Genomic DNA, 11,240 nt, shown 5'->3' with positions numbered 1-11,240 from the left:
GGCAGAATTGTCATTTTTATTAGATTAGTTCGGCCTACCCATGAGCAACTGATGTTTTTCCAATTATTTAGACCTGACTTTATTTGTGTGAAAAGTGTTTTGTAACTGTGTTCATGTAATTCCTGGGTTTGTTTCGGCAGGTAGGCTCCCAAATATTTTATAATGTCTACAGTAACTTTAAGTGAGAAATTCTCTTTCTATCTCTTGTTGTGGGTTTTGTTGGTAGTATATAGAAATGTCGATGAGTCATGTGGTTTTATTTTATATCCCGCAACTTTGCTAAAGTTGTTTATTATTTGAAGTAGTTTTTTACTTGATTCTCTAGGATTCTCTAAGTATGTCATCGTATCTTCTGCAAAGAGTGATGGCTATGTTTCTTCTTTGCCTGTTCTAATACCTTCAATTTCTTTTTCTTCTCTTATCACTAAAACTAATGTTTGCAGTGCGATATTGAACAACAGTGGTGACAATGGACATCTTTGTTTCACCCCTGATCTTATTGGAAATGCTTCTAGCTTGTCCCCATTACATAGGATGCTTGCTGAAGGTTTTAGGTAGATGCTATTTATTATTTTAAGGAAGACTCCATTTATTCCTGTGCTCTCCAGTGTTTTTCATAGGAATGGGTGTTGTATTTTGTCAAAAGCTTTTTCTGCATCTATTGAGATAATCATGTGGTTTCTATTGGTTTTGTTGTTGATATGATCAATTATGCTGATAGTTTTCCTAATACTGAACCAGCCCTGCATTCCTGGTAGAAATCCTACCTGGTCATAGTGTTTTATTTTTGTGACAAGTTGCTGTAATCTATTTTCTAATGTTTTATTTAAATTTTTTGCTCCATATTCAGTAGAGAAATTGGTCTATAATTTTCTTTCTCCATTTTGACTCTTCCCAGTTTAGGTACCAGCACCGTATTTTTATCATAAAAAGAATTTCATAAGATTCCTTCTTTGACTATGTTCCTGAATCATCTATATAGTATTGGAATTAATTGTTCTTTAAATGGTTGATAGAATTTGCTTGTAAATCCGTCTAGACCCGGCGATTTTTTCCTAGGGAGTTCATCAATGGCTTGTTCAATTTCTTTTTCTTTGATGGAGTCATCTAAGTATTTTACTATCTCTTCTGTTAAATCTGGGCAATTTATATTTTGGAAATATATATCCATTTTTACTAAGATTGTCAAATTTATTGGCAAACAGTTGGACAAAATAGTTCCCAATTATTGTTTTAGTTTCCTCTTCCTTGGTTGTGGATTCACCCTTTTCATTCTTGATACTGGTAATTTGCTTTTCTTCTTTCTTTTTTAAATTAAATTATCCAAAGGTTTATCAATTTTTTTTCCATAAAAACCAGCTCTTAGTTTTATCTATTAGTTCAATAGTTTTCCTAATTTCAATTTTATTAATTTTTCCTTTGGTTTCCAATATTTCTAATTTGGTGTTTTATTGAGGATTTTTAATTTGTTCTTTTTCTAGTTTTTTTAGTTGTATGCCCAATTCATTGATCTCCTCTTTTTCTATTTTATTTATATGAGCATTTTGAGATGTAAAACTTCCCCTAAGAGCTGCTTTCGCTTCATCCCATAAGTTTTGGTATGTTGTCTCATTATTGTCATTCACTTGAATGAAGTTATTGATAGTTTCTATGATTTGTTGTTTGACCCAATCATTTTTTAGGATTAGATTATTTAGTTTCCAATTATTTTTAGTCTGTCTTTCCATGGCCCTTTATTACATATGAAGAAATACCATTACTAAACATACATACACCAAATGGTATAGAGTCCAGATTCTTAGAGAAGTTCAGGGAGTTACAGGAAGAAATAGACAGAAAAACTATACTAGTGGGGGAGCTCAACCTCCCCCTCTCTGAACTAGATCAATCTAACCACAAAATAAACAAGAAAGAAGTTAAGGAGGGGAATAGGATATTAGAAATGTTAGGTATTGATAGCCTTCTGGAGAAAACTGAATGGGGATAGAAAGGAATATACTTTTTTTCCCAGGAGTACATGGCACATAGACAAAAATTAACCACATAAAGAGGGCATAAAAACCTCATAATCCAATGCAAAAAAGGCAGAAATATTAAAAGCATCCTTTTCAGATCATGACGCAAATAAGCATTTATTAAGAGCCTGTTGTGTGCCAGGTACAGTGCTTTATCCTTAATCCTTTATGCATTTTCCATGGGCAAAAATAAGGCCTACCTTACATTTGCCATGTTTTCAGCATGAGTAGGTAAAACTCACAGAGTAGGTAAAAGTCCTCTACTGGGAATGTAGGAAATACAATTCTTTTTAGTATCTTAATGGGCCCATCTCCCAAACAAATGATTGTCTAATATTGGAAGATTCCCAAACCCCTACAGAAGGAGAAATAAAAAAAAATCCTATGCAAGGACACAGTAAAGCCGATGGTTTCATCCATTGCTGTAACAGCTATTGGTTGTCCTTGGAGAAGTGACTGTGGAGTTTTGTATAAAGAGACTTCCTTCCCAATATAAAACTATTGATTTGCTTCCTGTTTTCTCTTGCCCTTAGAGAGGGGGAGTTGTCCTACAGTAAGTCCTGCCAGCTGAATTCCAAATCCATCCCTTTTCTCCCTTGAAAGATTCTTCCTGCCTTTCTTTCTCCCTCTCCTGTGACAAGTTTCATTTACCTATCCTAAGTTGCTGAATAATGCTGCTGACTGCTGTGTATTCTAAGTGGGTCTCGGCCCAATCTGTATCCTAGGAAGGCAAAGCTGCTAGACCACCACCAGAAGCAGCAGCATCACCAGTGACAGGTGTGCCTCCCAAGATATAATGAAAAGTGTCTCTTAAAGGCCTTATTTCTCAAACATAAAGAGAACTGAGTCAAATTTATAAGAATACAAATCATTCCCCAATTGATAAATAATCAAAAACATAAACAAGTAGTTTTCAAAGGAAGAAGTCAAAGCTATCTATAGTTATAGGAAAAATGTTTTAAATCACTATCAATTAGAGAAATGCAAATTAAAATAACTCTGAGGTACCAAATCATACCTATCAGGTTGGCTAATATGACAGAAGATGAAAATAATGTTGGAAGGGATATGGGAAAACTGGGACACTAATGCATGAATGATGGAGTGGTGAACTCATCCAATTATTCTGGAGAGAAACTTGAAAGTAAGATCAAAGCGCTAGAAAACTATCCATACCCTATGAACCAGCAATACCACTACTAGGTCTATACCCCAAAGAAATCAATCAAAAAAGAAAAGGACATATATGTACAAAAATATTTATAGCAACTCTTTTTATGGTAGATAAGAAGTGGAAATTTATACCCATCAATTGGAGAGTGGTTGAACAAGTTGTGGTATATGATTGTAATGGAATATTACTGTAAGAAATGACAAGCAGTGTGATTTCAGAAAAGCCTGGAAAGACTGAAATGAACTCATAATGCAAAGGATATCGAGCAGAACCAGAACTTTGTACACGGAAACAGCAATATCCTATGATGAACAGCTGTGAATGATTTAGCTATTCTCAGCAATACAATGCTCCAAGAGTATTCCAAAGGATTCATGATGGAAAACGCAAATTGCCTCCAGAGAATGCACTGATGGCATCTGAACACAGACTAAAGCATACCATGTTTCATTTTCATTTGGGTTGGTTGGGGTTTGAATTTTCTTCCACAAAATGACTAATATGAAAAGTATTTGTTGTCATTACTTGTCCTTCTTTCTCTAAGAAGACTATGATATCAGGAGGTCATGCCATGACATGCAAGTGAATTGGATTTAAGTGAGGGATGGCTGTTTAGTCACTAGCCTCACCTTCTCATGCTTTCTGAATGTATTCCACAAGGTCCCTGGGGTGGCTCTATACTAGGGTATTTAGGGCCTTTTGGGGATGGTCCTATTTGTAAGCATAAACCACACAAGCAATATAAGCACAGATAGGAAAATAACCTGACCAATGAGAAAATTACCACAATTGTTACAATTTTATTCCATCCCACCCCTGGCGAGGTGAAGGAAGAACCAATGGCATTTGGGGATTAATGGGACAGCTGAGTTTCTGAACTAAGTTCAGAGACAAAAAACATAGCTTGGGCAGTTTTACAAAAGAGCGGGAGTGACAGACAACTGAATTAATTACAAAATGGGATCAGAACAATTTGATTCTACCCCTTTTTCTCAAGGGGAGGTGTGTACAATGATGAACACCAACCCACCCCCAACATCCATTTGATTAACAAATTTTGTCTTGGAATCCAGACGTCCTATGTAGTTGTCTACTCTCTGGAACATCTTTTCTTGGGGCAGTCCGGAAAATATCTTGTGCTCAGGGGCAGCTCTTCAGTGGAATTGTTTTTCTGGTTCCAAGTGACTTGTAGAGACTCCTTAGAAGCTCCTGCTAAAATCTTTTACAGAACAGGTCTCAATACAAGATAGTATAGCCTCTCAAATTTTACTTCTCCAATAACTAGTTCATATTGTAAAAACTAGTTGAAATCCTTAAGTTCTGCTCTTAACAATGGAGCATCAAACTAAGAACCCAGAGTTTGCTTGAAGCTTCAGAAAATTTAGGTTTTTACATACCCCATTAGAATCATTTATATTTCACATATGAGATTGTCTGATCTTGTTACTTTCTCAAAAGTTTTCACTCTGATTCCAACTTGTTTGGGAGGATCAGATGCTACTGAGGATTCAATCCTATTTGTGAAAATATAAGTAACAACATTCTTGAAGGCTTTTTGCCCCTGTATTCAATAGTTACACAATTGAATTTACTCGTAAGAAGCTGACTTTACTCCAACTAAAATTAAAGACTTGGGAGAATACTTAAATAATGAATTCCAAAATAGTACATATCAATAAATGGTTTATAATAAAATGTGCTTCTACCACATTAATACTAACTTCAATGAAATTGACTTTTCCACTAACGTAACACAAAAAAGGGTGCAACCTCTCTTAAAGAAAATTGATTGCACTGAAATTCTCTTCCCCAAACCAAAATGAAGATGTTTCTGATCTTCACACAAGTTAATAAATTCAAATCTTTCTGTCAGACTTTTTTTTTTGTCTGTGCCTTATTATTCCCATGTTATTCAGACATGATAAGCTATTTTAGGGACTTCGTCTTTCATATGACTATGGAGACATGCAGGTGACAAGCCTGAGTACTAATTTCCCTATTAGCTTGGGATATGGAATGACTACACATTCAGATTGAAAACAATAAGATCTCACCTACTTGGACTGTGCTTATATCTTTTACTGACCACTGCTCTGACTATAGGAATTTGATACAAAAGGAAAAAGCCGGGATATGATTACAACAGCAACAAACTAGTCCTTCAAGGCTTAAGCCTAAGGACACATATATCACAGGATAAAGCATCCTTAGCTTTGTTTGATTTCAGAGAAGAGTCACAGTTTAACAACCAACCACGGAGTAATAATTATACCTCACCACCAGATGTAGGAATAGCCAGGTGGGAAACATTCCTGTTGAAAGGAACACAAGGAGGAAACTGAGCCAGGAGGATCCCACCTTAGATTGCTGCCAAGGTTGTCCTCTCGACTTTTTCCCAGACACAGATCTCTACCAGGTCAAGATTACATTCCCTGAGTAGCTTGTGGCATTTCTCTCAAATGGTGGATTACTGACTGAACGATTCATCAGACAACTATATCTAAATCGAAACCTCAAAATAACATCAGTTACAGTCCCAAGAGCTCTGACCTCAAATGGCAAGTTTCACTAATCACAGCTTAGGGCTAGATACAATTATTTCTACTACCATGGAGCTGGAATGAGAAACAAGCATTTACCAAGACTCACATACATAAGAGATTTTACTTAACATCTTTCACTCATTTTCTTGTCTCAAATTTAAATTTGTCCTGGTATAAAAACCAATTACTAGAAATCATTTCTACATTATATATAAACTTGTAAATCCTCAGCAAGCCAAGTTCATTGTTTAGGAACTCCATAACCCAAAGAAGCTGTTTTCCCAGGGCTTTGCTTTTCCCACCTTGCTCACACAGATGATTTCCAGGAACCTGGCAAGTTTACAAAATAAGGGGAATTGTCAGGGACCCCAGAGAAGGGGCTGATCCTGATGCCCCTGCCTACCCACCCCATGATATATTCTTCCTACAGACCTCCACATACTCGGGCAAGTGACTATTTTCTGTCTGAATTTAGTTTGTTTTGCACTGACTGAATATCCCCTGTATCCTTCTATGGCTACCCACTTGCCAGGATGTCTTTCAGGGTTCCCATAGAGCATCATGCATTCTGCACCAGCATCTACCAGAGTCTACGTGGTTTGTTTATTTTTATGGACTCCAGTATATGGTAACTGGCACATGGGGCTTCTGATCACCTCTTAAAGCCCTACAACAGTTGCAACTTTGGCTGTCTTACTAAGGGAGGGGAGTCAGGGGGTCCCAACCCATCTACCATTAGAGCTGCTGTAGGCTGTGCTCTTTGACACCACCACTAACCCCCCTAAGGCAGAATAGACTAACCCTGCTGTACACCCTCATACCCCAAGGAGGACTGCTCTAAATGGGCAGAATCAATCCAGATAAGGCTTTTACCTCATCCCTGCCTTTCCACACACTGTAATCAATGACCAGTTTTAGGTTTTAACATTAAAACAATAACTCCAAATAACTTAGTTAACAATCTACAACCTTTATAAGTGATAGCCAAATTGTTTTAGGTATACTTACCTCTTAACTAGAGGCAAAGGTGGAAATATCCAGTTCTTCAAATGGCAGTTACAAAACATTATAAAGAAAGGGTTAGCAGGGCTGATAAAATAACATAAGTGGTTTTAAACAGTTTTTCCACTTTTCTTTCTTTCAGTTGTTACTTTAATAACATCCAAATTATAAGAAGTTGCTTGACATACCTGATAGGAAATATTATCAATTTGAAACATTACTATGTTTTTGAAACTTGAAACAAACCTGTTACCAATCAGGTCACTTCAATCCTATTGAATGCATTTTAAAATTACCATACGCAGAAAATCGGGCATTTCATCAACTTTGACATTGTATACTGGTCACATCTAATTAACAAGATAAAAGTAATAGTTAACATTTATACTGTCTTCTCTCTGCCAGGCAGCGTGCCCTGAGAAAAACGGAAAGGAAGAGATAGAGTGGGGTAAATTATCTGACATAAATAGGCAAGAAAGAGCTTTTACAGTGGAGGAAAAGAGAGAGGAAGTGGTTGGGGAACACTTTTACCTTACTCTCATCAGAATTCACTCAAAGAGTGAATAACACATGCACACATACACAATGGGTCCAGAAATCTTACCCTACAGAAATGTTGGATGGGAAAGGCAGAAGAGAAGGGGGGGGTAATAGAAGGGGGGACAGATTGGGCAAGTTGGTTGTCAAAAACAAAACACTTTTTAAGGAGGAACATGGTGAAAGGAGAAAGAGAATAGAATAAACAAGGTGGGAAACACGATGGAGAGAAATAGTTAGCTATCAAAACTGGTAAAAAAAAATTCTTGAAGCCAAATTCCTCTGATAGAGGCCTCATTTCTCAAATATACTGGGAATGACTTAAATTTGTAGAAAGAAGAGCCATTCCCCACCAGATGAATGATCAAAAGACATAACCACTCAGTTTTCAGATGAAGTAATCAAAGCTATCTATAGGCATATGAAAAAGTTATACATCACTGTGGATTAGAGAAATGAAAATTAAAACAATTCTGAGGTACTATGTCACAGGCATTGGCTAACAGGATATAAAAGGAAAATGACAAATGCTGGAGTGGATGTGGGAAAAATGAGACATTAATGCACTATTGGTGGAGTTCTGAATGGAATCAACCATTCTGTAGAGCAATTTGGAGCTATGCATACCCTTTGACCTAACAATACAACTAGTAGGTCTGGACCCTAAGAGAAATTAAAAAAAAAAAGGAAACAGACCTATGCGTGGAAAACTATAGCAGCTTTTTTTCTTGTGGCAAAGAACTGGAAAATAATGGGATGTGCATCAACCGGGGAATGGTTGAATAAGATGTGGTATATAATTGTGATGGAATGCTATAACTCTATAAGAAATAATAATCAGGATGGTCTCAGAAAATCCTAGGAAGATTTACAAGAAGAAATGGAAAGTGAACTAAGTAGAATCAGGAAAATCTGGTACACATTAACAGTAATATTATCAGATGATCAGCTGTGAATGACTTAGCTATTTTGAGAAATGTAAAGATTCACACACTCTGAAGGACTTGTGATGAAAAATGCTAGCCATCCCACAGAAAGAAGTGATGGTGTCTGAATACAGATGAAAGCAACTTTTTAACTTTACTTTTCGAGGGTTTTTTTTTTGGTCTATGTTTTCTTTTACAACATGACTAATAAAGAAATATGTTTTGCATGACTAAACATTCTAAATATATCAAATAGCTTGCCTGCTCAATGGGTGGGGGGTGAGAGGCAGGAAGGGAGAGGATTTGGAACTCAAAATTTAAAATGAATGTTAAAAACTGTTTTTACATGTAATTTTGGAAAAGTAAATACTAAATAAGCACTAACTAATAACAAAAAATAAGCAGACCATTCCACAGATCCTTTATGTAATATGAATTTACCCCATGGATGTGGATAAGGGCAGAAGGGAGTTAGGAAGGGGACTGCACCCCGTTGAAGGAGGGACAAGGATGTGGTTCAAGGACAGGTGGAGGCTGGACACAGAGAAGCAAGAGCAAGAAGAGGAACACATCGCTAGTGGGGCCAGCCACATGAGGGCCTAGCTGCAGCTGAAAGGAAGAACACCCCGGCAGGCAGATACATGAGGGCCGCACGTGGAAACATTCAGGAGAGGACAGGCCACATGTGGAGGGGACCAGGGACAGACACACAGTAACCTTTGGATGGACAAAGTAGCAAAACACAGGCACCAAACTCTTAAGAGGGTGGGCAGACTAAAATGAAGGTCTGCTCTCTCAGCACTGGAGGTCTCAAGCCAGCTCCCAATCTCGTGGTGGGGTGGCCATCTCTCTGCAGGTCTGTTCTTCTGCTTTCAGTTGGAGGTTACTTTTTAGTTTTTCCTTTTGGGAAGGGGTGCTGGTGGTGTTAGGAGGCTACAGAGTTCCAACTTCAGGGGCAGGAGCAGAAAGAGATCCCAGTATAGTATGGTAAAGTTGACGGAGGTGTTATCTTGGAATACAGATTTCTTATAGAATTCCTTCCATAAACTCCAATTTGTATAACGTGAATTTACCTAAAGCCCCATCTGTCTGCACCCCTTTCTATTCCCATTCAGTTTTCTCCAGAGGTCTTCCATATCTAAGTTTTCTAAAATTCTATTACTCTTCTTAACTTCTTTCTTATTCATTTTATGATTGGGTTTCTCTAGCTCTCATTTGCGTTAAGAATTTGAACCCTATGCCATTTCCAAAATACATCTTTACTTGTGATATTATTTCACTGCCTGTCGTTCCTTTGAACAAGAGGCAGTTTCCCTGCTTAACCTTTTTAATAGGGCTATTTTTGCTTTTGCTTTGTCTGAGATAATGATTACTATCCCTCCATTTTTCACTTTAGTTGAAGTATTAGAGTTTCTGCTCCAACCCCCCTTTTTCACTCTGTAGTTCTCTCTTTGTTTCAAGTGAGTTTCTTGTAAAACAAAGAAACAAACAAACGTATTTTTGGATGCTGGTTTCTAATCCATTTTGCTACCCCATTCCATTTTATACGTGAATTCATCCCATTCACACAGTTAAGATTACTAACTATGCATTTACCTCCATCCTATCATCTTCTGTCTCTCCTTCTCTCTTTCTTTTTATCCTGTCTGTTCTCTAATATCTCTTTTGCATAGGACAGCTCTATTTATTTATCACCCCACCCTGTTATCACCACTCTTTCTTTCTCTTTTCCCATTCTCTTTACTTACCTCTAGGGTAACATAGATTTTTATAACCAATTGAATGAGTATATATAGGGACAAACACAAATATAGATATAGATATTTCCCCCTGTTAAAGCAATTTAGATGCGACTGACATTCAAGCATTGGCTACCCCCTCCCAACCATTTTCCACTCCAGGGTAAAAGTTCTTTCTTGCACACCTATTTTCTGTGAGATTATTTCCCCCATTCTTTCTCTCTTTTCTGCCTTCTCCCAGGGCATACATATTTCTTACCTATCCATTTATCTTCCATCATCCCAACCTAAGGGGCTCACTCCCAAAACTTCTTTCTATGTAGAATCCCTCCACCTGCTCTAATACTGATCGCATTCTTAGAAGATATGCGTATCCTCTTTCCTTATAGGAAAGTGCACAATTTAACCTCATTGAGTTGCTTACGAATTCTTTTTCATATTTACCTTTTAATGTTTCTTTAGAATCTTGTATTTCAAAGTCATATTTTCTCTTCAGCTCTGGTCTTTTCCTCTGAGTATTTTGATGGTAGATGTGTGTCCCCAGAAAGCAAACCTATAGTAACTAGAATGTTCTCAGAGAGTGTCTTCAGCCCCAAATGTCTTGTCTGCTGAGTGTTCTGATGCTAGATGTGCTTCCCCAGAGAGGAAGCCTGTAGTACCCAGTGTAAGAAAGAGACTGGACAGCCTCTCTGGGCAAAGAAACCAATCTTTATTAAGAGAAACAAAGGTGGGGTCTCAGCTTGCACTGGGCGGACTACAGTCCCCACCTAAGTTTCTCCTACAGACAGGTTTCTTTGCCCAGAGAGGCTTCCCAGCTTCTTTCTTACACTGGAATGTTCCCAAAGAGTTTTCTGCCACAAGTATCTTTTCCTCTGAGTCTTCTCAGAGCGTGGGTGTCTCCACCTATAAGTATTTCATCCACTGAGTATTCTGATGTTAGATGTGCTTCCACAGAGAGCAAGGCTGTAGTAACTGGAATGTTCCCCGAAAGACTGTCTCCTGCCACAAGTATCTTTTCCTCTGAGTCTTCTCAGAGCGTGGGTGTCTCCACCTATAAGTATTTCATCCACTGAGTATTCTGAGACTAGATGTGCTTCCACAGAGAGCAAGGCTGCAGTAACTGGAATGTTCCCCGAAAGACTATCTCCTGCCACAAGTATCTTTTCCTCTGAGTCTTCTCAGAGCGTGGGTGTCTCCACCTATAAGTATTTCATCCACTGAGTATTCTGAGACTAGATGCGCTTCCACAGAGAGCAAGGCTGCAGTAATTGGAATGTTCTCAGAGAGACTGTCTCCTGCCACAA

The 11,240-nt window shown here is 37.8% G+C and overlaps 1 long non-coding RNA gene across 1 annotated transcript; it reads right to left on the bottom strand.

Annotated features, from left to right (window-relative positions):
* Nucleotides 1-8,601: 8,601 nt before the first annotated feature.
* Nucleotides 8,602-11,232, bottom strand: LOC144456163 (uncharacterized). The gene is made up of 2 exons (XR_013485075.1): nucleotides 10,381-11,232; nucleotides 8,602-9,144 (listed from the first exon to the last, which is right to left on the bottom strand). It is a non-coding gene; the product is annotated as an uncharacterized LOC144456163 (long non-coding RNA).
* Between the last annotated feature and the right edge of the window lie 8 nt (nucleotides 11,233-11,240).

Source organism: Phascolarctos cinereus, unplaced genomic scaffold (assembly GCF_003287225.1).
Source record: "Phascolarctos cinereus isolate Bilbo 61053 unplaced genomic scaffold, phaCin_HiC Scaffold_370;HRSCAF=979, whole genome shotgun sequence".
NCBI lineage: Eukaryota > Metazoa > Chordata > Mammalia > Diprotodontia > Phascolarctidae > Phascolarctos > Phascolarctos cinereus.
This window is presented reverse-complemented; position numbering and strand designations above follow the sequence as displayed.